Raw genomic sequence first — 24,740 nt, 5'->3', positions numbered from 1 at the left:
TGTATTGTTGGGGATGAAAATACAACATGAGTCTTGGAACATTGAGCATACACCGCCTTTCTCTGCCAGCAGCATATCTAATGCCATTCTATTTTGGATCACCATCAGTGACGTAGGAGCCATTTGTTCAGCTAGTCCGTGTCAAGAACAAGTGCAAAGCTGCCAGAATTCAACAATATTGGCAAGACAGGAGACTGCTCCTTCAGGGTACAGAGTGAGAAAAAAGAAACAGCTAAAACAACAACAAAAAAGAAAAAACACATATGGGTGGGAGACTGCCAGAATATCAGTCAGCATACAGAATAAAGCAGAGTTTGCACACATAGCAGCAAATCTCAAGAGCTATATACAGTTCGGTCTTATCAAGAAATGTCAAAAACACCTTTAAAAAAGTGTTTTGTGAATTATGTTTGCTATAGCAAATCTGTTCCATCTTAGCAATAGAACGTATTTCGTTGAGCCACCTCCTGAAACATGGTGATGATGGAGACTTGCAATTTAATGATATTCGTTTTTTTAGCTGCAATCATGCCTGCTGTGAGAGCCTGCTTTGATGGGAGGGAAGGGCCCTTGTCTTGTCAGAGCAGCCAAATATTGCCCCATTACAGTCTCGCTGAATGTTTATTTCATATTGTTTTGGGGCAGATGATGGGTTTTTGACAGACCTGTATGAAGGATATACTGTATAAAACCTTAGCTCTTAAAGTGGCAGTAGGCAGTATATTTTTGGCATCATTGGGCAAATATTCCATAATAACCTTTCAGCATATTGTAATCCAAGTGTTCTGAGAGAAAACTAGACTTCAGCACCTCCTCATGGCTCTGTTTTCAGGCTTTAGAAAATCTAACCCGTGATGTGAGACTTTGAGCAATCACAGGTCATTTCATTGAGAGAGCGTTCCTATTGGCTGTGCTCCGTTCATGTGACTGGAACTTGGCGTTCTCCCTCCATATTTCACAACGGTGGCGGCGTCAAAAACGTTCTCATTTTACAGCTAAACCGTACACTACAAGTTGATTCTGAAAACATTTGAAGAGAGAAATAGGCATTAACGTAACAGAATATTGATTCATATTTGATCAGCGCTGCCTAGTTTGACCGTTTGGTCGGAGTTCGCAAGTGATTGACAGCCGGCTCTCATAGACAGCAGATCTCAGATCAGCTCCTACTGCTTGTTTTCCTCCGGTATGTGCAATGTTGCAGATGCTATTAGGAGCACTTGAAGACACAGAGGAACATGATTTTTGTCAGGTTACATGTTTCATGTACTACTGTCATGATATAGCGACCGTTTTATAAAAATAACTTTTTTAATCATATTTGCTCCAATCTCGCCTATACTTCAGCTTTAATGCAGAGCTATCAAGCTATAAAACACAAAAAAAATTACTTACTTGGATGTGTTTACTTGTGGCTCTAAGTGTACACCATGCAGTGGTATTATTTTGGAAAGAATAAAATGCAAATACTGTATATTATAAATAAAATATTGGATGGCACTCAGAGTGTGTGTGTGGAAACATAATGTTTTATTGTGAATATTGGACTTGTATTTTAACAGGTGGTGAGACTGAGGACTCCAGTGGGATGCCCATGTTTCTCTGTTTCTGCTGGATGTGTAAGTAATGTTATGAAAACTGGAACTTGATATGCTAAACCCAAGTTTGTAAGATTGTTTACTTACTTTCCTCCTGCTTTCTTCTCATCAAAATTGATTGAATTCAGGTAATATTTGTGCTGCAGCTTTTCATTTTCTACTCCTGTTTATGTGTTATCCTTCCTCTCTGTGTAGACCAAGTACTATTACATTAAGTGTACACAGTTTATCACCTAATATCACATCAAAATTAACAATATGACCAAAGCCTAGATGATTAAACATATACTGTAAATAGGCTTCTCTCCAACCCACAACCTCTCTGTTTCTGTATTGCCTCTCCATTTCCCTTTCTTTTTGTCCCTTCACCTTCTCTCTGCGGTCTATTAGATCTTTTCACCCCTCACTCTCTTTTATTCATGCATGCTTTCTTTGTTCCTGTACTCCTATTCTGTCTGTCTCTCTCTCTCTCACTCCCTCTTTATTACCTCTGGCGTCCAATTGGCTGGCATTGTAGAAGCTACAACCAAAAATGATTGTCATTAATTATTTGGGTAGAGATTATGTGATTAAGCTTGTGTGTGGGTGCGCGCTCTTGTGTATGTGCATGTAAATGCCTCCGTGAGTGTGTGTATGGATGTATTGTGTGCCGTATCTGGTGGCCACATTATTAGATTCAGATGAGAGCGGCGAGCCTGCATGCGTGGGCAATTTGTTCGTTAAATTGTTGACCCACTGCTGTTCTGCTGACGCAAAGCAAACAAGCACAGGAACAACAAACAATCAAACAAACAAATAATGTGCCCTCCGAAATTGCTCCTGCTGCCAAAAATACAATAAATAAAACAGATAAAAAGTGATAATAAATGGAGTTGGCATCCAAAAGATCAGACACCCCCAGCAGAGGTCTTTGGGTTGAGAAAATGAGACCCAGATGTTGAATCACTATTACAGTATTTCTAGTGCACACTTTGTTTTATTCAGGTCACAGAGTTTTTGTTTATGAAAAGACTAATGAGGGAGAACGATGAAGGAGGAGCAGCAATAAAGAAAGTAAGAGGAGGAGACGGGAGAGAGGTGAAATATTAGAAAAGAGATACAGAAGTGAAAGACAGAATCAGGTGAAGAAATCAATGCAGAGAGAAATTTGTGGTGTGATTTGTGAAGTTCAGCACAGATGCACATGATGGACCAAATAAACAAATGTTTCAGGATACTTAGTTAGTGCCAGAGCGTGATTCATCATAATGTGTGTGTGTGTGTGTGTGTGTGTGTGTGTGTGTGTGTGTGTGTGTGTGTGTGTGTGTGTGTGTGTGTGTGTGTGTGTGAGGGGAGGGGACAGAGCGGTTTATAGGCCAGCTGTGTGTAGTCTTTTAGTCAGGCAGTGACCTAAATCACTGAATAAAAAGAGAGAGAGAGAGAGAGAGAATGAGAGGAGTGTGTGTGAGAAGAGGAAGAGGAGGGGTTGTAGATACAGGGATATGTAAGAAGGAGTGAGTAAAAGACAGAGAGGAGGAAGATGAGAGACAGAGGTTGAGGAGGAAAAAGGATGTTGACAGAAAGAAGTAAGGAAGGAAGAGTTGGAAGTGAAAGCAAAGAGAGAAGAGGGATGCTGGTGACAAAGGTTGAGGCTGAAATTATGCAGCACAGACATAAATATCTGGGCTTGTTATTCATTCTTTGCCTGCTTTACATTTCCAGAGCAAAAAAAACCTTCCAAACCGCCACGCTGGCTCACTACACGAACGCACAACCGCTCCCTGCAGCCACAGCTTTCTTTCTCTGCGACTGTTTACTAAACATAGCATCACACACACCGCAGCATGCATAATGGAAGAAGAACTATAAAAAGCTATGAACCCCACACACAGAGAGATAATTAGCTGCACGAGGACAGTGAAGTGCCCTCGACACAAAACGCCACATTAAGAATTTATCACCATGTTGCAAATTAAAGAAGAAATTCATCTTTATGTTGTAAATATCATCATGGTCAAATAATTACATTTGTGATTCAGAGCAGGGGAGGCGCACTCAGAGGGATCAGAGACACAGGGGCAGAATCCATTAGCATCACTTTCAGGCTTCACATCTGCTTGCTGCCCTGCCAGCTTAGGACCGCAGCACCGCAGCACCGCCGCGGCTTCGGCACCGCAGTACCACACCAATAATTCAGTCATATTGATTCAATGATGAACGACCCAATATCATCGATGCAAAGTGAAAACATCGTTACATATCATCATCTTTAAGATACACCTTTATTTTGAAATTCCCATTCCCATCTGTCACCATCTCCGTCCAAACGCCTAGTAATGAAATTGTCAAATCATATTTTAGTTGCTTTTCATGAGTTGATATAAATGTAACTGATTATGTTAAATGGGCATAATGATATTGTCTAATATTGATCATAGGCTCCTGAACTGAATCGAATCAAAGTCATATCGTAGCAGACTTTTGACCTCAACAAATATCGTATCGTTGTCCAAAGAATCAATCAATGTAATGAAACTTGTGATATTGTTTTAGGTTTTCTGTGAATTGTTTAGTTCAGATGAGTCTGGCAACTGTTAGCAAGTCATTACAATGAAATGCAGAGTGGTGTGGTACATCTTTAAAAGAAAATGATGATACAAAAGTGAGAAAAAAATGATCCTATTAGTTCTTAATGATGGTTTAAAATGGTTTCTGCTAATGCAGTGTTTTCTCTGAGGTTGCTCCACAATCTGGGCAGCTGCCAGGTGTGACTGTGTTGAACTGTATGAAAATAACAAGATGCTGCTTAAAAAAAGAGTATGCTTGATCAGCAGAACCTTTCACTGCATATCTAGAGCTCTCAAAAGTTTCAAGTCCTCCTGATAATCATTGGCTTTCTTCCAAAGATTTTTCTTCCAAAGGGTTTTTTCTTGTAGTAAGGAAGAAATCTATCCAGCGAGCCTTGTTGTGTCATTTCCTTCTGTTAAGGTGAAATATGTTCACATGTGACAGGCGTTACAGTGTGCTGCTTTTTATGCAGATTCAGGGCTTGCGGACAACCGCTATCATAATCCACTTCTGCTGGGCTTTGCCATATTTCCAGTTGAGTAGTCAGGCACGCTCTAAATGTTTGGGGGCATGGTGTTGATGATACAGAGAGCACCAGACTGAAGACGCAGTGAAAAATCTGCATCATTTTATTTCTGCTATCGGGGTGGAAAACCTGTTGGAACAGCTTGTGAAGCGTGTAACCTCATATTAGACCTCGTATTATTAAGTCTGCATGGTTAGATTTTCAAAATATAGAGTACTGTGTTTCAAGATAAGAATAGTGTTTTCGGAGTGTTTTTGCAAATTCATGTAATTAAATGGAAATGTGCTCATTTAAGTCCCTGGCATTCACAAGAACAAAAAACTGCTCATCTAATTGAAATGAGACAAATCTGCTGTTTGAAACCTGTCCAGGAGGGCGACAGGTCAAATCATGCAGACTCACCTAATTGGACGGATTTCAATAATTGTTTAGTAAAAGGAGCCAATTGAGGTCGTGTCCAGTTTGTGTAATGCGTTGATTGGAATGAGTCCAAAACAGCATGTGAACACAGATGGATTTGTAACCACTCCAACCAAATCAAATTTGATTAATGCTTTCATTGAATGACTTTATTCGTATGATTACATAAACGGTGAATAAGTTAGATTGTTATAAAAGAGCGTCTTTAAAACCAATGAAAGCAGTAGTAGTTAAATGCTTTCAGGGTGGCATCTCTCCTCACACAGCAGTGACCCAATAATCAGATGTAGAGGAAACACTTGACCTCTAGACAATAGATGAAGGTTTTGTTTGGTCTAAAATAGGGCTGCAACTAACGACTATTTTTATTGTCGATTAATCTGTTGATTATTTACTCTATTAACTGATCAGTTGTTTGGTCTATAAAATGTCAGAACATGGTGAAAAATGTTAATCAGTGTTTCCCAAAGCCCAAGATGACGTCCTAAAACGTCTTGTTTTAACCATGCCGCAAAGAAATTCAGTTTACTGTCATAGAGGAGTCAAGAAACCAGAAAATATTCACATTTAAGAAGCTGGAATCAGAGAATTTTGACTTTTTCTTTCTATAAAAAATGACTCAAACTGATTAAAATCAAAATAGTTGGCGATTAATTTAATAGTTTACTTTCATGTGGAGAGAATTATTTTTTATTTTTACCATAATTATATTTCCATAATTGTATCCATGGCTCAACCATACTGTAGTTGTAGTTGCGACCGTGCATTGTCCGTGTTCTGTCTGCCGAATCTGTTGGTAAATCCAATATGAGACGTCCAACGATCCCATGAGAAAAGAGGGGGAGAGCGATTGGAAGGCACATGACATTTTCCATGAAACCGTTTCCAATCTACAACACTGTGAGTATGTGGCAGGCATCATCTCCCACTGAGCCAGCAGGACAGTCAGGAACCCAGATTGGTTGTAAATTAGTTACACATTGTTACAGGGACAGACCTCCATGTTGGACGGAGCAGCAACACTCGACGAGGAAATCTTTACCGCAATTATGCTCATGACAGTGATGCAGTTTGATATTCGGCACAGCTCTGCATATATAAGGAACATCTTCAAAGGCATAATGGCCTTTATATGGCAGGGTATCTACATAACAATGCATTCCTTATAGACGAGATACGATTCATATATCTGGATATAAAAAGAACAGAGCAGCTGGGACACTTCTTCTTTGTGTGAATAAAAGCGGCTCTATAAATAAACCTACTTTGGTTCCCCAGATTACTATTGGTATGTCCCATGTGTCAAAATCTGCTTTCTTGTATGTTTTTTTTTGTATTTTATACCCCCCTCTTTTCCCTTTACAACAACAAATAGCACAGAAATTTGATGTTTTCTATTTGTTTTTCAATTCATTTTATTTCCAGAACCATAGTCCCCAAAAGCCAACCGCTGTTCATGATAGAAAAAGAGAAATGTTTTGTTTATACCTGTTATATCAGTAGCAGTTCACAGCAAATCCCTCTCGCTTTCTTTCTCCTGCACACCACTTTTGGATCAGTGCATCATTTCCCTCTCAGTCTGGATTTCATTCAACATTGCTTCACATCCCTCCTCCTGCAGCACACACTATAATAACAAAGAGAGACACTCAGCAGATCAGACAACCTAACTGGTAATCAACCTCTAAACCAAATCTGTAATCTGACTCTAAGCACCACTCGTAACTGGATCCCGTACAATTTCGATCTGCTTCAGTCTGGACTTGAGTCAAACTGCATTCGTATTCAGATCAGCTTAGCTTTGTGTAGTTCTGGCTCCGGGTTCCTCCGTCATCCAGTCTGTCTGTTTGGCATCAGGCGAGCCGGTCTGCAGCCAGAGCTCAGATGGAAATCACACCAAATTGGATCAATATTGAATCCAGCGGGGAGAGCTGTGTCTTATTACAGCTCACTATTGGAAAGTTATGCTCCTGATTACCTGCAAGCAATAGGATTACAGTAATGCCCAGAGAGAAGAAGTAACCCCACTTTAATAATGTCGTTATTATACTCCCATGGATAGACAAAAAGCAATAGGTCGTAATCAGTCTGTATTGGATCAGTATTTAATCCAGCTCTGTCTTTTAACTGGACTGCATTAGGAAGTCACTCCTTTTGTGTAATAGGATTACAGGATTACTAGTTTTCTGGTTCCAAAAAATAGTATGATACATTTTTTAAACGGGACTTAAGGTTTATAGCCACACTAACAGCCCCACGAGGCTGTAATACACGGCACAAAACACAGTTTTTGGATGGATGAAAAATTGAAGGACATGGTTGTGGTTCTCACTTCTTTACCACTAGTGCGGCAAAAAAAGTAAAGTTTGACCTAAGGGTTGCACCAGAGGAAAGGTCACGCCAACTTCTGTAAATCAAGAGGGTTTATTGCCTATACGGTGACCATTTTAGGATCTCACACTCTTTCTCAGGATCAGCTCTACTTAATGTCTGGTCACTTCAAACAGTGGCACATTAAAATTACTTCACATGACACAGCTCAAGATTCAAGCTTCTTTATTGTCTTTTTAGCTCCCCTCCTGCGTACCATAGCTCTGAGCATTGCATATTTACAGAGATGTGTTTACATTACATTCAGTACTACGTGGCGTACAAAAGCAAGAAAGGTGTTCTTATTGCACGCTAAATGCCTTGCACATTATCATGTCATTCATACGCAGAAAACAGAGTAATCCCATATAATAAATACAATAAGTGCAATAAATAGGATGGTTGGGAACTTGTGCAATTATGCAATATAGATTATTTAATTTCAGACTCTCTGGTTCACTATTCCCTCAAACGTCCGCAGTGTTAAAATAATTTGCGATTAGTCCATTGTGTGAAGTCATGCACGATGAAAGTTCACAGTTAAACTATGCGTGAAAGCTCAGCATGGATTTACTTGGCCTTCGCTGAAAAAATTACAGTAGTTGAGTTGCACCAATTCCATTTTAAATTATTAGAGTTTTTGTCTGAAAATTAATTGTATTCCAAATGTTGGTGAGACTGGGCCCTCAGACTTGGCTCCACATTAATCAGTCTAAGCTGTACTTTGTCAACCTTAGCTGCACATATAGTTCCAGCTGTAGTGCAGTAGTGGTATGCAGCAGTATTTCACTGCCTGTGTGCAGTAAAAAGTAAGACTTGAGTGGAAGAGACATCCATAGAAGCTGCTTCAGATAAAAATCTATCTGTACTGGGTATTGCGTCAGTTGAAATATAGTGTGATTTGTGACGTTAGGAAGTTTCATTGCACCTATCACATTTATTTCAATCCCTGGTGTCCAGAAACGTCTCCTCAGCTGTTCAAACATGAAATATAAAAGATCTGATGACAGATCTGACACTCGTCGAGGGGCCAGAGGAGCAGAGAGGGAAGTCTCTTTTACTCAGCAGCCAGTGACAGGCTGCCATTCAACAAAGCACTAATAACCCTCTATTAGTCCCACCTGTGCTTTTCTACTATGGTTAAAACCCAAACTATTAAAATTGACAACCTATTATACCTATTATAGCAGACAATTTGCATTTATATTTCAATCATTCAGCTGACAGTCTAATTGAAGCCAACACCAGTGTTCTTTCTATGGTGGAAAACCAACCCTATTGGGATGTACGTAGAAGGAATAGGCTTATCTTTTTAACATAATCAGTGAATCAGTGAACATGGCAAGGCCTTGAGACGTGCATTAGAGCAGAACAGAAGAGAGTACTCAGCAGAACAGAGGGAACATCTCATCTTGTATTCTTTATAGGTATCTCTAGATTGCAAGGCGTTCTAGTGCAATTTACATTTCCACATTTACATTTTAGCCCCATTACAGCGCACAGCCACTTATCATGAGTGCATCAGCAGGAGTTGGGGAGGAGGATCCAAAGATTATCGCGCTATTGTAAAATCCTTTCAGAGAGGTGATTGGGGCTCGGATGCAGACAGGAGCTCTCTTGAAAATGTGGACGGGAACTGGCCTCATTTATCCCTCATTCAACACCTTTTACCACATGAAACGCGAGAGTAAAAGGTGCTAACCACCTCTGAAATAGAGTGATATTACTCACTGTGATCAGTTATGTCCTATGAAACTCTTTTGCATCTACAACTCACCATTCTCTCCATCTGATGTCGACTATCATTGGGCCACTTGCCTACTGTAGTTTTTGAGGTGTCAGTGAGAGACGTAGCGGTCTGACTGGCTGCTCAGGTGGTGTTTTTGGAGAGCTGGGAAGAGAGCCATACAGGTCTGAGTGTTCTGAAGGCATGTCTTGCTTTGCTGATGCGTAGCTCCACATTCTTATCTGCTCCTCCGTCTGTGCTGATGTTGCTTCCCAGGTAGACAAACTCTGCCACATTTTCCAGTGGTTGCTCCTTGATATTTATTGCTTTGTGGGATTTAGCGTTGATCCTCATGACCTTGGTCTTTCCAATGTTGATCATGAGGCCTAACTGTTTGCTGTGTTCATGTAATTTGTTTGTCTTCTGTTGCATTTGTGTGTGTGTTCTTGAGATCAGTGCCAAGTCACCTGCAAAATCGAGGTCCTCCAATTGTGTGAAGGGAGTCCACTTCCACTTTTTTAATTGAATTTTATAAATCTCACATTTAGCACCTTTAAACTGATTCACAGTGTTAAAGTGTCAGGCTAGGAGCGCTGCACATTACTGCAACGTCCCGGGTTCGATTCCAGCCTCGTGACCTTTGTTACATGTCATATAACCCTCTCTCTCTTCCCGTTTCCAGTATCTGACTCTACACTGTCAAATAAAGGTCAAAAATGCCAAAAAAATACAATATAAAAAGTCAGTTGTTTTTCTTTTTCTTTTCATCATGTTTGGTCGTCGGGTTTGGTGTGCACGTTGGGCATCGGCTGCAGTCTTTGCCTTGTGTTTAAGAAAGGTGATTGGAGGCAATGTGAGGAGGTGCAAAGCATTTGATCATTTGGCCTTTGTTGCTGCTGTCTTTGAGATGGGTTTGGTGTGTCAGGCCAACAACAACAACAACGTGGAAGAGTGGGTACAGAAATCAATAAACGGCAGATTTCTCTGACCGAAAAACCAAAGAAAATTGACTGAAGTAGATCCTGGAAATATAGATCAAACTGATGACTGAAATTATCTTAATGCTAATCTTTCTATATGGGTCACATACATATAGCCAGCAGTCAGCTGTCCTATAATTAGCTCCAGAAACTAGGAGGATGTATAGAATCTGTGTGTGTGTGTGTGTGTGTGTGTGTTGACTTCCTACAGTAAGAGGTGTGTGACTCATTGTTCGTTATGAGTGGATGAATATGTGCTTACAGTTGGATTCACACTGAACTCCTGCTCTGTCCTCTGTGTAAATGGATGTGTATGAACTGTGGTAGGATTAATCACATCCCTGCGCCGCAGTCCTGAAGAGGAAATTATGTCCTGGTGGTTAAATATTTAACGAAATGAGCAGTGCTGTAATATAGAGGCTAATATAGAAAGGTGAGGTGTGTGTGTGTGTGTGTGTGTGTGTGTGTGTGTGTGTGTGTGTGTGTGTGTGTGTGTGTGTGTGTGTGTGTGTGTGTGTGTGGTCTTAAGACAGGAAGAGGAAATAGGCCACGGTTTTATGGGTGTAATTAATATCAGTGTCTGTTAGTGCTGAACATTTTTTGATGTACATTGTCAGAATATTAATTGTCATTTTGATAATATTTTTCCATTTTAAATGATTTATAAAGTCAATGAACAGTCGCTCGTTCCTGCTTTCCAATTGAGGATTTGCTGCTTTTCTCTGTTTTATATACAGTAATTCCTGGTTTTTAACAATGTGAAGATGTTCCCTTTGACGTTGGGAACTGAGCAGGCATTAGAGAGAGTTATCGTACGTGTCCACAGGATCCGTCATTTCCATGCTTCCCATTTCATGCAATACATTCTGGTAGCACAGCGTTGCGCTTCGAGAGACGGACTGTCACGTTGGCCCTCCTCATTTGCATAAAGTTGAGGGCTAAGCTACTTTAAGCAAATCAGGGATGTCCAGCTCGACTCGCCGCCTCTGGAAACTCCCAAAAAACTTTTAAACTAACCGTTGTTTCAGATTCAGAAACTTGTATGGCTTATTTCTAGGGCTGTCCTCGGCCAAAGAAATTCTTAATTGACTAACGCTCATATGATTTTGTCGACTAATTGATTCTTAGATTTAATTGACAGATCTGTAACTGAGTTTCTCCACAAAGAATCACACAAAAGCACCACTTTAAATCTTGTGTTTACCAGAGATGTGCTCATAAGCTTCTTGGAAATAAGTCATTCAGCATGAAAAAAGCAAAAAAAAAAAAAAAGACTAATCAACTAAAGAAATCTTAGTTGACTAAGACCAAAACGTCTGATTGACTAATCGACCAAGAGGGGGCAGCCCTACTTATTTCTCGCCTCAAATGTTTTCAGAAAGATATTTCGGTGAATGTTTTTCATAATATAAGAGCAAAAAGTTTACAAATGAGCCGCCACGTTGGTCCGGTTTGAAATCCAGGAGCAGCAACCCACAAGTGAAAGCGTTCGTCCAATCAGGTGCCTGGCAGCCCATCAAGCCTCCAATGCATGGAAGCGCCCCTGTGGACCCTTAACCATTAGTGTGTAAGAGCAGACGTCCATTAACAGACGGGACTTATTCGAGTCAGGTTGAAATCGTCAGACAACATTTGGCAGGATCTTGTCTCCATCCTGCTGTGAGAAGGTCGGCCACCGCTGTTCCTTCCTGTTGCTTGGTATTTGCATTGTGTCATTCTGGCCAATGATATTTCAGCATTGTCTCTCACCATGTGCTGCTACCTGACTGTTACTGACTTATAGCTGCTACAACAACCACAATGAAATACAGACCAAAGTTAGTTTTGCTCTCTTGCTCACCCCATCTTTTGATTTTCTCTTGTTTTGTATTTTTAAACTTAATTACCATCTATCATTTTAGCTAGCACCTGGTACACACTTGACAAGCTGTATCTTATAATGTGCTGCCCCATGTTCGTTTCTTTTCCCAGTTTGCCCATTGTTCTGGTGTCATGTAAGTTTTACTTGAAATGGGACGTGGCTTCATCTTAAAGTTTGCGTCGGACTGAGTAAAGTGGGTATATGCACTGTAATCTCACATTTTCAGGCCAGTTTCAGAAGCCTCATCCCTTCACACACACACACACACACACACACACACACACACACACACACACACACACACACACACACACACACACACACTCATAAACCCAAACTGGAGAGCTTTCAGCTCGATGGGGGCTCATTACACACTCACACACACCCCTCGACTCCCTGCTGCTCCGTCCCAATCACTAATGCTGGATGTGCAGTTTGATAGGAGTGTGTTCGTGTGTGTGTGATGTCAAAAGAGATGGAAAAAACAAGTGTATTAGCATATGTGCGTGCCAGCTTGCATGTTTAAAGCGATTGTGTGAGTGTGTGTGTGTGTGTGTGTGTGTGTGTGTGTGTGTGTGTGTGTGTGTGTGTGTGTGTGTGTGTGTGTGTGTGTGTGTGTGCTGGCAGGGGGGCTTGGATGTGCATTTTTAGAGATACAGCATAATAAAAGGGCTTGAATAGACAGCTTGATGACGGGTTGGGACACTGACAGATTTTGCAGCATCACAGTGAACTCAAGCAAAATTAGGCTAAATGCAGTTTCATAGCTTAGTGACCTGCACTTCCAGGTTAAATGTTATTTCAGAGCCAATACGGGAAGTTATATCAATGCAAGAGCAGTGTAATGGAAATTAAAATGTTGGTAGCCGCTTAATATTTTATTGTTGTCTCAAACCTCCCCTCCAACTGTCTCGTCTACTTTGACTCAGGTATTGATTTCCAGTATTTCCCTGAATGCTTTTAACTTTTATGTTTCCATATGCCAAAGCACCCGCTCTGTGTGGAAAAGAGAGGTCTGTTGTTGTGTTCAGGAGCTTCAGGAGCTTCTGCATCTAAGCTCAGTTGAAATAAACAACTAGAAACATTAAAAAACAAAAGTTGCTATCCAGACTGCAAAACAGTATTTAAAGTACAGACTGTGTGTTTCTTTCAGTAGAGCAAACAACAAATGGAAAAGGAGTACTTCACCCCCAAAATGATCATTTCTATATCAATTTCTCACCTTGTGTTACCTTGAATTCTTGAAGTAAACTTTGTTTTTCACGTATGCCTGCATGTAGGGCTGGGCAATATGGAGAAAATCAAATATCACAAAATGTTTTTACCAAATACCTCGATATTGATATTGCAACGAGAGTGTACTGTAATATGGCATAAGTGTTGTCTTTTCCGGGTTTTCAAGGCTGCATTACAGTACAGTGATGTCATTTTCTGAACTCACCAGACTGTTCTAGCTGTTCTTTTATTTACTTTTACACACTTAGTCATTATATCCCATTACCATTTATTATTTATAAGAAATGTCATTGTGTAAATATTCTGTAAAAGCACCAATAGTCAACCCTACATATGATATTACGATATGCAAGATCTAAGACAATATCTAGTCTCATATCATGATATTGATATAATATCGTCGATATATGACCCAGGCCTACCTCCACAGTGAAAGAATCCAAAAACGGAGAAAAGTCTTGAATTGAAGTAAATGGGGCAAAGCTACATCAAAACATCCGTTTACAAACTGTCACGCAACTCGTGCAGTATAATCCAAGTCTCATTTATCCAGTTGTATTCTCACTCGTTCCCAAACATATCGCTAAAACCTTACTATTTAAAACACACCCACACAAACAGTACTCAGTTTTCTTCACTAATTTAAGGTAACAAAAGGCGAGTAATTGATATAAAAATGGTCATTTTGGGAGTGAAGTATTCCTTCCATTTTTCCAGCCTAAGATTTACAGGAAAAGACATTCATTCATTCAATTGAATGACATTTTACATGTAGGTACCCACCACAGACTATATGACCACTGATAGTAGAGATGTGTCAGCCTCTGTATGCAGTATATGCAGATATGCAGTATATTTCATGCCTCCCAGCAAGCTGTACTTGATATCTGAACATGGAGGTTCTTTGTTGGCCTTGGGGATACATGTATGTGGTAAATATTCTAGATGCAAGGTCCACTCACTTGATCTGTCTTGGCAACAGACTTGCAATGTTACAGCACGGTGTGATGACGGCTCATGCTGGGTGTAGATGTTGTATCCTGAGGACCTTCACAGCTAGAACAAGCTTTGTGACCCAGAGGCTCACAAAACGTAACAAAACACAACAGCCATCAATTCAATTCAAGAATGCAGTTTTTTTTACTACTGCAAAATGTGTCTCTTTCATAGACTGTGTAAAATATGGACATAGTCTCAGTGACGTCACCCATAGGGTTTCTGAGGAGCAAAAATTAAACTCAACCAGGATGGTGCCATCTTGGCAGTGATGACTCCGGCTCCCAGACAAAAATGGGCAAAGGGGTGGAGCACATACCTGCCAACCCTCCCGATTTTCCCGGGAGACTCCCGTTTTTCATTGCCCTCTCCTAGTGTCCTCCCAGTTTCACAACAATCCCGTATTTCTCCCGATTTATGGCACATTTTCACACTTTTTTTTCTCCTTTTTGTTATCTTAACCTGTTCTTAACTGTTGAGACAATTCTCAAGTGGCCATTCGATGGACTGCAGTTTTTGGCACTCTGCCGTTGGCTTCATTTTTCTTGGAGGTTGCATCTTGTAGGCCAAAAAAAAAATTCCATGGTATAAAATTATAGTAAATATACATTGATGAGGAGGTTTGTTTATCAATACCAGTGTCTTAATGGTGCTGAGATTTTATCTTTCTGGCTGTAACAGAACAAAAGCTCCTCACCCATTTTATAACAGCCATAGATTTCAACTATAATCCAACAGCAGAGATAAGTAACGCTCACTGGGAGAGAATGGGGAGGCAGGTTGACCTAGTGACACTCTGCCATGATGAAAAGGTCAAAGGTTAGATCTCCACAATACTGAATGTTGTGTTCATCAGCTACCAAAGTGTCTTTCAGCCGAACACTGCATGCCCATGCTGCCCACTCATAGTAATTCAATCTGTATCAGAACATCTGCTAAAACATCTTAACAGTACACATCAGGTCAGTGTGTTTGTTTGTGTTTTTTTAAAAAGAAAGCTTTATCGAACCAGATCCTCATCTGCTGAATTAGGGACTGAGATGGATAACGGACAGTATGTGTGTATGTGTGCACGCCTGGGGGTATGTGTGTGTTTTCCTAAGTCCACTCGCATGCACACAAACTGACATACTGACAGAGGCCCGGATACAGAGAAGAGATATAGAGGCTGAGAGAGGCATTAAGCGGAGATGGAAAGGAAGAGGGGGAGAGATTGGGTCATAGACAGGCCGGGTCTGGGTGACAGCTGTTGCATCGAGAGTTTATCAGATTAAATCTGACCATCTCCGCTGTGGGAGGGAGGGACCCAGTTAACTGATGTCCCAAAGACCCGGACACACACACAGACACACACACACACACACACACACACACACACATATATACCTCAGTGGACACATTTTAGACTTTATACTTTGAGCTGCTTCGACCAAAATGTAAAAAAAAACAAGACATTTCATAGCATAAATAGAATAAATCACAAAGAGTTGCAAAAGAGAACAATATCCCATCCTAATGACTGAATACACTGACGGACTTTGACCTTAAAGGGATAGTTTGGGTGTTTTGAAGTGGGGTTGTATGAGGTACTTATCCATAGTCAGTGTATTACCGACAGTAGATGACGGTCAGCACGCCCCCAGCATGCTTCTCCAAACTTGAAGCATGCCGACCGCTATCTAAGTTACTGTATGTAACATTAACACACTGACCATAAGGATGTATATATATATATATATATATATATATATATATATATATATACTGTATATGTGGCAGCGTCATCGTGCTGAAACCTACGTCAGGTCACGTGGGAAATTTAGACGCTAAAGCATACGTACATTGACCAAAATTTGATTGTTCTGATTTGAATACATAAGGAACACCAATGGGAAACTACAGAATAATATAAAAACCTCCAAAAGAAAAAAGAATAATGGACCCTCCCTTTAAGAAATAGGTGAGAATTGTGTGTCAGGCTCGGTCCCTTATTCAAGATAAAACCTGTCCTTGTGGCTGCATTGAATTCTGGTCTATATTCTGTTACTGAGGGTGCAGAAATTGGTTTTATGATGGATTTTCTTCCTATATGATTGTTAAACATCAGTGCAAAGTGGCATCTAGAATTGGATCAGTAATCTTTTTCTTTTACCAAACTCCACTGTAGCTGCAGAATAATAGTTTTCAAGGAACATCATGTTTTCTGTGTAAATGCACCAAACAACAGAAAAGGCGTTTTAAGTGGATTTTTCCTTTAACCCTCTTGTAGTCTATAATGAATGGATGACAAGCTGTTACTTTGCCCTCTTGATGTCTATAAAAGAACACAACATTTTAGAATAATTCCTCCCAAGGGCAGAGCGTCACTGCCACTGCCTCTCCTCCACCCAGCCCCCATCTCAACCACGAGCCATAGCCTTGGGCAAGCAACCGCAGTTCACAGCAATTAGGTATACCCAGAATCCTAATTTATACGATTTAATTTAATTCAATTCTCAATTTATTCAATTATTGTATAACACAGGCCCTGCTTCTACAACTCACCCTCCCCTCCTCCACCTCTGTCATGACCAAACCCCCACCAATCTCCTGCCTGTCACTTACACCGCTGCTGCACTTGACAGGCGCATTTGCAACTGTTTTGGAAATTAATTGAAGGGGCACGGTTCACAAAATACTCCACATGTTGAATCCAGCAGAATGCTGAGTCTCTGCTGTTGAGAGATTATTCCACGCTAGCAGCCACGGTGATATCGGCAGCTTGCCTTCAGTCTCACTCTCATCTTCGTACTAAACCATTTAAGTGCAGTGCTGTTTCCGCTGAATCCACACGTGTGCTTGTTTGCAGAAATTTTAGAATTGGCTGTAAGAACATGGTGGAGGTATGAGTGTCATGCAGCCCTGCCCATGCTCCAGTGCATCAGTACACCAAACAACTCCCTCTTAGCACTCTGAAATACATGCAGATTAAAGGAGCACATTAACACTATACATTGCTTTTTGAGAATTTGGCATATTCTTGACTAGACATTAATGATGCAGCATCATAGAGATCTTACAGTCCCCTTCCATTCAGAAATGTGTTTTGCTTATTGTTGAGCTTCACTGTTGCAGAATGATGATGATGAGTAGAAAATGGGAAAGGGGAAAGTTTCTCTGTGCTCACCTTGAATCTCAGTTTATGGTGACGTGTGATGTTTTGTGACATCAGAAGTAGTCTTGAAGCCAATCATGGTCCAGTATGCAATTTACAGAAGCGTGTAGGGATGTCACGAGAACCGATACTTTGGTATTAAGTTGATGCCACAATTCTGAAAACGTGGCGGTGCTCGTTTTTCTACAGTACCCTATTTTTCCCCCTGATAATGCTACTTTGCGAACAACAAATCTGTGTTGAAATCAGCAGGACGAGAGCTTAACGTTAACTGTTAGCTCCGTTCAGGACTGTGCTGCTTACCGGCTGCTAACAGCTAACGTTAACTAGCTCCTGTCCTGCCGATTTCAACACGAGGTGCCATTGACATTATGATGCATTCAGGCTCTATTTAGTAAAAATGAGTATTAGGCAAAGGTAAATTCTAACGTTATCATGATGTGTTCAAATGTAATCTTGACCTGTTTAATTCCTAACTAAAACCAGTATGCAAATGGTAATAAAGGAGAGTATGTTGAAGTACATGGGATTTATTGTTGTTTTACTTATGTTTTTTACCGTGGTATCGAATTGGTATCGAGAATCGTGGAATTTCACTGGTATTTGCATTGACTACTACATTTCTGGTATTGTGTCTTCTCTAGAAGTGTGATGTGGAAACTTGAAACCTTCAAGTCCAATACACTGATAATTTATTTCTCAGTGAAGTAGGAGACATCTTGTGCCCAGCAGTAACACTTTGAAATGGGAAAAAATATTTGCATATTCATAGATTCTGAATTTTTTTAATGAGAGAGAAGGAATGGATGTCATCCTAATTTTAATAAGGTAATTTAACATTTGTGGAAAAACCATATCAGATACAAATTAGTACTTTTTTATTAGAATCATGATATTGCGATTTTCAACCATTCCCATGAGTCAGTCTCAAACCCCCCTGCAGCCAACTCACAAACTCAAACAGTGCACCAAATGTGTATTAATCTGTAGTTGAAAATAATTAGGCCCAGTTAGGATGGCTGTAGACGTAAATTACAAGTCATAGGCTACAATTATTATATAAAATGTGTGGGCCGGCCAAACCAGCAGTGGTTCACCACCTGCCTGACTCCTCCAACCTTTCCAGCGTCCTCCTCTTTCTCTCTCTGAGCTTTTCCTGCTGAGTCAATAAACTCTTTGGCTTGTGGAGGATGAAAACAGCTCAAAATAGAGCGTCTGAGCTTCCACGCCGGCGAGATATGAGCAGCGTGTGATCTTGAGCTGTGTGTTAAATCTGTTCACACGAATGTGTCAGACGCCTAGATGTCACTGACGTCTCACCCGGCTGAATCTTCTCGCATAGCGAGTGGAGATAAATCTGCTGCCTGTTGACTGCTCATTGAGATCGCAGGATATGAATGTTTCACAGTTACTATATCGTCATTATTTCTTTTATCTTGTGTTTGCGTTTCTGTGGTTCACAAACACACACAATAATACATATATACTCATGTACAGTAGGCAAGAAAACACAGTTCCTGTCACACAAAGCTCTGCTGAAAAGACACTTTCTCCTTCAGAGACATCATCTACATCTGGTATTAACGTGGTATCTGTTAATCTTTTCTGGATAAGGAAAAAACTAATGTTAATGCAAGCACCTAACTTCACCTCTTCCTGCTATCTCATGAAAAAACTACAGGCCAGACAGCAGCATCGTTTAATCTGGGACGCAGCGTGATTGTTGACAAGTCTGCCAGCTCCGCTACCAAATTAGCTTATTGAGATCTGATTATTTACTCTATTAACAGCAGGTATGAATGCAAAGCTCCTTGATGAGATGTCGTTAACATGTCAGATGCACATGGCACGTTACCAGCTGTTGTAGCAAAGTGGTAAGAATTACTTTGGCTGTCAAGTTTTCAACCCAGTCGGCAGAAAAAATGTTGGCATTGTACGTTTCTGCAAAATCACAGATACATTGAACGTTGATGTTTCTGAACCAAAAATAAGTTTCATAAATACATTTCTTATCAACCTCGTATCACGCTTGCAGAAACACATGATGCCCTGTAGTGAATATTTTGAAACGATTGCATACAAAATATTGTGATACTCGATTTTTTTATATTTTCTTACACCCCTAATGTGAATGGACAGCAAAAAAAGTCACAACCACAAAGCATGGTTAACAAGATGGGCTCCGTGTTTCAAGACGTCTCGGGTGGGTTGCTGCCATCGCTGCAGACCCCCTGACGCACTGAGGACAGTCTGCCCTGGTTAATAGTTGCACCCCAACATTCAGGAAAGTTTCTCACAGGCTGCCGCTGCAGGGTGCACACACATCGACGCATGATGGCTACCCAAAAAGCCAAGCCAAAACATCTGGCTGTTAGTTTAGGAAGTGCTTGATTTGATAGAGTTTTCTATGAGCGGAGCATTTTAAACATCAATATTGCAGAGGATCATGTTCATTTAACTTTAGGAAGCCAAAATGGTGATTGCGATATAATTTTCAATTAATTGTGCAGCCCTAACTGGTTCCCCTCCTCTTTTAATCTCTTCCTCTCACTTTCTGGTCTTCCAGTGAAACTGCATCTCATGATCTCTCACCCACCATCTGGCCAACTCTCGTCTTCTCCTCATTTCCATGTTTCCTCTCCATTTCTCTCCGTTATTTATTTCCTCGCTGCTGTCGCCCTCAGTCTATTTCCACCTTCTGCATTTACTCCATCCTACCTTCTGCTATCCCCCTTTCTTTCTCTCACTCTATCAAGCCGTCTCTTTCTCTCTCTTTATTCTCAGGGGCGTCCCTGACCCCATTCATTCATCTCTCTTCAAGACAGTGGATCCACTCTCAGCGATTACTCTACATGCTCCGCTCTCTCTAATATCCCATCCCTGTGTTTATCAACCACTTTCACGTCCACCCCCCCACCCCTCCTGTTTTACCCTCTCTCCCTTTCTCTCGCTCTCCTCCCTCTTTTGTCTGACTCCAACCTATCGCCCGAGGGGAGTGATTGACAAGCGAGCGGGGGTCTTGTAAAGGGGAGTCTGTGATTGGTGGTGAGGGAGATGAAAAGGATAAAGCCTCCTGGACCTGCCCTGACTGCACTGCAAAAAAACACTCATTGTAATTTATCTTGTGCTCAGTCTGAAGGTGCATTCACATCAAGCATGTTTGAAGTCTGTGAAGTCCGCAGTGTTTACCGCTGTAGTTTGTACAGGTGGGAACGATGCCATCCAAAACTGAGATAGGAAACTATTTACACAAAAACAGTGCAGAAGTCGGTGTCCCAAACAGATCGGTAGAAACTCGTGGAAAAAGGGAGGGAAGCCATTCAAAAGTGTAAATTAAGCTTGAAACGCTTTGTAACCTGAGTAGCTGCTAATCCTACAGCCTTTGTGTGTGTTCTCTATGCCTCTAAGTGCTTGTATTGTGTGCACAAAGAACTGCCCAATTGAATTTCACACGTTTTGCATGCCACATCTTTCCTGTTTTTGCTTTTTACCAAACGTTATGATTTACCCAAATGTTCTTATCAGGAACTGTCACATTATAATTTCTGATGCCTCCACGCCGGCGACAGCCGTGGACGGAGGCATTATGTTTTCGGGTGTTCGTACGTCCGTACGTCCCATTCTCGTGAACGCAGCATCTCAGGAATGTCGAGAGGGAATTTCTTCAAATTTGGCACAAATGTCCACCTGGACTCAAGGATGAACTGATTAGAGTTTGGTGGTCAAAGGTCACTGTGACCTCACGTCCGTCTCATTCTCGTGATATTTCGGGAATGCCTTGATATCAAATTCCTTCAAATTTGGCAAAACGTCCACTTGGACTCGAGGATGAACTGGTTGGATCTTCGTGGTCAAAGTTCACTGTGACTTCACGTCCGCCCTATTCTCATGAACCTGATATCTCAGAAACGCCTTGAGCAAATTTCTTCAAATTTGGCACAAATGTCCACTTAAACTCAAGGATGAACTGATCACAGGTCAAGGTCAGTGTGACCTCAGAAAACACGTTTTTGGCAGCTTCAAGTTTAAAACGCATACACATCTTTTTTATAACTTAATTAGCCCTGGAAAGCTCTATTACATTACTATTAGAAATGGCAATCAATCATTCATTTTTGTTAAATTTTGACAATAAAACACCTGAATGTGAACATGATAGTTAGTTTGATGTACAGTATTTCCATACAACCATACGGCACTTCTAAATGTGTGATGTGATGTAGTCTTTTTTTTGGGACTCCCTCCTCCTGTTTTCACCAAAAATGTATATATATACATACACAGTGAGCTTCTATGTATATACACTGTGTTTCAAGGATGTTTTAACATGCATTTAAAATGTATTTAAACTGCATTCAAGACATCATCTGACCACACTGACAAAAACAAAATGACATCATGATACAGCTGATAAAAAGACTTCTGTACATCACCTTTACAGCTTGGGCTTTTTTTGCAGTGTGTCTGGCTGGGTTCAAGACCCAGGTGTCAGCTGATTGAAAACACGTCCGAACATCGCCACTGTGTGGTGAACCTGTTGTACTGCGTTGAGATTACATCATTGCTCTACATGCCTTCTAGTCAGTTGTGTTCCAGCTGTGTTTAATGTCAGGAGTTGTGAGTATTGTGGGTGATTTCATACCCAGAGACGGCACAAACACACATGACAAGAACAGATAATATACTGTTTACTGTTGTTTACAGTATGCATAATAAAGGCATTTGTGCTGTGGTCACATTACACAATTTGCAAAGAAGAGACTAAAGAAAGAAGCGTGCAGCCATTCTTGATAATTGATATACAAACTGAAGAAAACTATGTGTAATTATAACTCATGTAAATATGCAGAAACAGTGAGTGGGAAACTCCAGCAGCAGCTGTGTTGTTGTTGTTGCTCTTGTTAAGCACACAAGAGACCCGGGAGCAGATGATTCCCCAAATGAGAAAATCACAGTGACCTCTTTATCACCTGACTCGTGTGTGTGTGTGTGTGTGTGTGTGTGTGTGCGTTCTTGCATCTGTGCGTGTGTTTGCTTGCCTGAATTAGTGAACTACCTCATCTATAACAGATACAGCTGACTGCAGCTCATTACTGCAGGTCAGGAGAGGTTGTGGGAAGGAGGAAACACATCATTAGCCTGGGCTCACCACATTTATTGGCCGTCGTTTAGGGCTGTAAATGTCAGGAGTTTATACCATTATTTCAAATCAAATCTGAAAGTTCACTTGTTATTCTTTTTTTTTTCCCTCTGAGATCTTGTAGGCCTACTATTTATAACGACCAGTCATTTGCTCTATATGTGTGCGTTGTGTTGGCAGGAAGATCTAAATCATGACTGCGCAGTCTTGGACCATCTCTCCCTCTCCGGACTTTCCTGCAGGAAACGCTGGAGGAAGAAGCTGATAGCCAGAACAGGTGGAAGGTCTCTTGTCTGTGGAAACTCCATAAATCAAGTGAGTAAATTTCCCCTCCTTTTTAAAGAGACAAAGTTCTGTCTGCAAGCATACTGATAACATGAAGACACTGAATATAAACGCATACACAGATGCAGAAAATAAGTACTACAGTGTAATTTTAAGATTTTAATTGAATAGTTAATTGAATATGTGAGATTTTGTGGTTTTACATGAACAAATTCAAATAATTAATGTGGACATCTTAGTTAATAGAACATGATTTACTCTCTTGAGCTCTAAGTCTATAAACTCTACCACCAACAACACCCAAATTAAATTAAAAAAAACACACAAATGGCACTTGACAGATGTTTTTATCCATCATGCTCATTCATAACTATTCCAGGAGAGATACCACTGCAACATAATTGTCCTCACTATTATTATTATAAGTGGCTTGTAATGATCTGTTTTAATGGTTAATTACATTTTTTAAATTCCTTCATTGTTAAGTTGAGCTAATTGGGGTTCATCTGTGTAGCAGGATTACCGTAAAATGAACCAATAACGCTCAGTTACCATCTTCTCTCAGAGGTTTCAGTAATTGCCTTCGTGGTCTCCTATCTAGGCTACATGCTAATTGCTGCTAGTGACCTTAACCATGCTGAAATTCTCCACTCTTAGCATTATTATTAAGGCACTCAAATGATTTGTCTGTGCTGCTCAGTTAATTAAAACAGAACCAATTATTACCTTATCATTCAACTATTACAACGTGTGCCTGGGACTCTTTGTTTCAGTCCAACACCATATAAACGAGCCAAAATGTTAGAGATTAACAAAATCAACCCGTGGGTGTAATCAGTAATAATTTATTGATACCACATGACATACAATTAGCAGAGCTTGGAGAGTGCAGATTTGATTCAATGTTAAACAAAATGCACATCCCCATAATGTAAATCATTACATTTTAGGGTAAGGTTAGGTTTAGGCAAGTAGCAGTTATGGTTAGGGTTTGGGTAAGTCTCCGGGAAATGAATGTAAGTCAATGTAATGTCCTCTAAAGTGATGGAAACACAACATGTGTGTGTTTGTGTGTGTGTGTGTGTGATAGGATCAGACGTACTGTATATATTGATTTGAGGGATTTTAACCCAGACAAAATAACATTTTGGGGACATACACATTTAGTTTCTTTAAAGTTTCTTTAAATATTTATCAGTTACTTTTCCTCATGAAACACTCTTCACATCGGCATAAATCAGATCCACCGCAAAGCACTTACTTTAAAAGAAAACAACTCACTTTTAAAGCTGGTTCGCCTGTTACTCCCTTTATTTCCTTCTTCCAAAACAGTGGTGAAGAACACCTGGAGCAAATGCAAGCAGTTTTTATTAAAACAAAAACAAAAATATTTATGTATGTTATTTGCATGCCAAATCAATCAAATTACATTTTCAATTAGTTTTTTATTTTAGTTTAGTTTTGACTTTTCAATTTCATTTTAGTTTAGTTTTAGTTTTAGAGTGTGTTTGCTAGTTTTAGTTTAGTTTACGTTTTTCAGAAAGGTTTAGTTTTTATATATTTGGTTTGTTTTTGTTAGGGACAGCTATAATGTCTCAGAAGTATGCAGCTACATTAACATACCAAATTCATGGTTGGAGAACTGTGTAATGTAGGAATGGCCATAATGTTTAATGTTTAATCTTCTTTAGAGAAGCAATTGTGACATAGCACCATCTACTGGAAGGTAAAGTCAGTTCAGTTTCTGTGGTTCAGCGTCACAAGGGTTGACAGAAATTCATGCCGTCTCCTTTATTCGGTTGTGATATAATAAAGCTAAAAAAACTAAAACTGAAATTAATTTACATTCATTTTATATTTTATTTTTATTAGATTTTACTCAGGTAATATTGGTTCAGTTT

General features: G+C 40.2%; 1 long non-coding RNA gene across 2 annotated transcripts in view; it reads left to right on the top strand.

Moving 5' to 3' along the window:
- The first annotated feature begins 1,562 nt into the window (after nucleotides 1–1,562).
- Nucleotides 1,563–24,740, top strand: part of LOC141773053 (uncharacterized) — a 30,069-nt gene continuing 6,891 nt past the window's right edge. For both annotated transcript variants that reach the window (XR_012594996.1, XR_012594995.1), the window contains exons 1-2: nucleotides 1,563–1,619; nucleotides 22,735–22,869. This is a non-coding gene — a long non-coding RNA (uncharacterized LOC141773053). The remainder of the gene's footprint in view (nucleotides 1,620–22,734; nucleotides 22,870–24,740) is intronic.

The sequence above is a fragment of the Sebastes fasciatus genome, chromosome 8 (genome assembly GCF_043250625.1).
Source record: "Sebastes fasciatus isolate fSebFas1 chromosome 8, fSebFas1.pri, whole genome shotgun sequence".
Classification (NCBI taxonomy): domain Eukaryota; kingdom Metazoa; phylum Chordata; class Actinopteri; order Perciformes; family Sebastidae; genus Sebastes; species Sebastes fasciatus.
Note: the sequence above shows the minus strand (reverse complement) of the source record. Positions and strands in the feature narration are given on the sequence as shown.